We start from the raw sequence: 3,985 nt of genomic DNA, 5'->3' as shown, positions 1-3,985 counted from the left end.
ATGTTTTCCTCCCTCCCTCTCTCCTTTTCTTTCTTTCTTTGGACTGAGAGAGTTGGGCCATTGGAAGAATTTCCGCCAAGGAATGACCTGATTAAATGTATGATTAGGAAGGAGGGGACAAGGCTGAGGGAGGCTGTTGCAACAGTACAGATGACTTTGGTTTAGATCCAACATGGAGTGGAGATTGCAGTGGAGGTGGTGAGAGGGGGCATCCTTTGTCTGTTTGAAAAGAATGGAGGAGATAAGGATTTACTGAAAGGTAGGGTGTGGGGCATGAGTGAGCAAGCCGAGTCAAAGATGGATCCAAGGTTTGGGATCAGAGAACTAAAAGGGTAGGCTTGTCATGTATGGAGATGAGAAAGCTGAGGAGGAGCAGATTTGCAGGAGGAGCCCATCATCCAGAGACACCTTACATTTGAGATGCTTATCAGGCTTCCACGTGGAGACAGTGAGTTGGTGGTTGGGGATATGACTGTGAGTTCAGGAGAGAGATCTGGGCTGAAGATATAATGGGGGGGCTTCACTCTCTCTGTAAAAGCCAGGAAATGGGAGCTAACCTGTATGGGTGAGGAGTTCAGATTGGCCTGTCAGTGCAGAATGAGGATAATTAAGTGACCATTATAAGGTCCTTTATTTTTTTGCTATACCTACTGAGAGGAGTGAGGAGTATGTGGGCCAGAAGAGATGAAGCAACTTTCATGGAAAGTGTGAAAATGCAACTGGTCTTTGCAAATGGATGATATTTGAAGGGTTAGAAATAACGAAGGGAGGGCATTTGGTTAAAAGGTAAAGGAATTAAACACTTGCCCCTTAGTGAGAAGGTAGTAAGGGGAAACTTACCAAGATCAGGGTAGAATTTTCTCACTAGTGGAAGGGGTGAGACGTACAGTCTGCATTCTATTTCCCGAGACCACGATATGCGCATGATAGAGTCTTGAGTCTCATTAAAATCTTGAGCGTTTTCTTGACACTTAAGCAACAGTTTCTTCCCCTTATCCTTGCAGCTGGTGCTGCCTTATATTATGAGTAACTTGAAACTGACATGTGGGGAATTTTAAGTACATATGTTATCAAAACAGATGTTTCACAGACTTTATAGACTATCGGGAGGTCAGCTCATCTTTCAGAAAGCAGCTTGGAATTTGAATTTAGTTCCTCTCATAATTTTATGTTCTCCAAAGTCACGGTGTGGGAAATTTTAAATTTATTAGCAACTTTCTCTTGTTCTTGAATCTTAGCAATTTTAGTAAGTTGGAAAAAATTGTATGCTGCATTACGTAGAGGCAGATATTGAATGACTTTATTTACCCGGTGATAAATCTAAGGCTTGTAAGTATTTTAATGCTTTCATTGGAACTTTGGAGTCATGTTTTATAAAGGAAAAAAAAAGACCTCTGCCTTCTTTTTTTATGCAAAATGGTAATTAAAACAAAAGTGACCATAAAGTAACACAAAGGATGCCAACTTCAGAGCAAATGGTGAGAAAAATTTTGCCTCTTGTTCCCTCTCCTACTTTTTACTAGAATCTAGCTGAGGATCAAGTCTCATTTTTATTCTGGGTTAAAGTTTCTCATGAAGTTGGGAAAGCTGAGGACTTTGGCAGAACTCCCTGAGGTAAGAGCAAGTTATACATTTCTTAGTTCATTTTACTTAAAGAATGCCTTAAAAAACAGCGTGGTGTTAGTGGTTTGGCATAACCAGGTGTGACGTTTCTGTATCCTCACTTTTTCTTTGGGTTTCAGGGAGGTACAGAGCAGAGCTCCAGCAGACTGTGACAGTTCATGAAGCCCCCTAGGTGTTTGGTGGCTCAGACAGTAAAGAATCTTCTGGCAATGTGGGAGACCCAGGTTCAATCCCTGGGTCAGGAAGATCCCCTGGAGAAGGGAATGGCAACCCACTCCAATATTCTTGCCTAGAGAATTCCATGGACAGAGGAGCCTGGAGAGCTTACAGTCCCTGGGGTCTCAGAGTTGGACATGACTGAGCAACTAACACACACAGGTGTTGGCTGGAGAGTAGTGATCAGTGAGCAGCTCAGTGGACTGAACACTGTCCAGTAGAATGTTCTAGTCTCTCCTGTGGTGACAGAAATATTCTGTGTCTGCACTGGTCAGTATAGAAGCATTGACCACATGTGACTACTGAGTTACTGACATGTGGCTGATGCAGCTGAGGAATTGAATTTTAAATTTTATTTAATTTTAATCTACTTAAATTTAAGTGGCCACATGCGGCTAGTGTCTGCTAAATTGGACAGCACAGCCAAGTTGATGGTGGGTCTTGGGCTTCCTGGAGCGTGGAGTGGGCAGGTGCCCACCATGTCCTTGCTGGGGCCTTTCCACCACCCTGATGCGAGGTCCACAAGCAGATCTTTCTCGTACAGACACAGCGCCCGTGGTAACCTCTAGTGACTGGAATGGGCCAGGACTTCATGACATACCTCCTCCCCATCCTTCATGGAAGTGGGGAGAAGGAATATAGAAAGGCAGAGTGATGCTGGAAGAGATAAGTCATTGTTATAGTCTTAAAGACCTTTGGTACTAGAAAGTATGATATTAAGAACAGCCTATTTAAATCATGAAATATTTTATAACTGATTATGAAAGAGAATTATCCTGGAGTAATATTTAGAAATAATGTTGTGAGATAATCATCTCACTAGTTATTTGAAAGTAGGGGTTCTGTGGGGGACCCACTTTCTTTCCCTGAGGATGGTCGCTTAATTATAAGCAGTGCTCTTAAGGTGTTTTTTTTTTTTTTCATTTTTTATTTAATTTTAATTTATTTTTTATTTTTTTCTGTTAAATCATTTTAATAATTCTTTATGAATATTATACTTTTGGGAATAAGATGGATAGTATATATATATATATATAACTTATTTCTTTAAAACATTTTTTTATTGGAGTCTAGTTGATTTACAATGTGTTTCTACTTCATAGGAAAGTGAATCAGTTATACATATATTCACTCTTTTTAAGATTCGGTTCCCGTATAGGTCACTACAGAATATTGAATAGAGTTCCCTGTGCTATAGGTCTTTATTAGTTTTCTGTTTTATATATAGTAGTGTCCCCATGGACAGAAGAGCCTGGTGGGCTGTAGTCCATGGGGTCGCAAAGAGTCAGACATGGCTGAGCGACTAAGCACAGCACCAGCACAGTGTATATAGGCCAACCCCAGTCCCCCAGTTTATCCCCCGCCCCCATACCCCTTGGTAATCACGTTTGTTTTCTACATCGTGATTCTGTTTCTGTTTTGTAAATAAGTCATCTGTACCATTTCTTTTTTTTACACAGTGGAAGTTTCTTTCTTCTATTATTTTATTTTTTTTTAAGGTTTTTAAAATAACATTTATTTCTTAAAAGTTAACATATACATAATAGGAAACCAAAAAGCACAAGAAGCAAAAAACGAAGTCATTCATAATCACAAGCAGTTTACCGTTTGACATCTCCTTCCAGGTCTCATTTGTGTATTTTCACAACTAAGCATTCATTTTTATGTAATTAAGACCATGCTGTTTCACACATCATGAATATTTACCATTTCAAAGTCCCAAAGCTATGAGTATTTTGATAACCAAGAATACACTACACCAACTCAATCTGGAAGGAAAAAAATGTAATCTTGCCTTTCTTGGCAACAAAAATTTCAAAGACAAAAATGGCAACAGGCCTCTAGATAAACATATTGGCAGAGCTATGATTAAAATACTACATTCCCTTAATGTTCAATTAAAATGAGACATAAAGCAACAGAGTACACAAAGTATAATAGTTCTAAGAGGATTCATCATCTGATCTAAACTATTAAGGTATTAGCAAGGAGGTATGTTTCTGCTGAATTATTAAACAATGCACTATTATTTTAAAATACTTCTTTTATTTTAAAATTTTCATTTCATTTATTAATTTTAATCTTTTGGCCATGCCACATAGCATGTGGGATCCTACTTCCCTAACTAGGGATTGAACCCATGCCC

The sequence above is a fragment of the Capricornis sumatraensis genome, chromosome 3, assembly GCF_032405125.1.
Source record: "Capricornis sumatraensis isolate serow.1 chromosome 3, serow.2, whole genome shotgun sequence".
Lineage (NCBI taxonomy): Eukaryota > Metazoa > Chordata > Mammalia > Artiodactyla > Bovidae > Capricornis > Capricornis sumatraensis.
The sequence above is the reverse complement of the archived record's forward strand: the minus strand, read 5'-3'. Positions refer to the sequence as shown.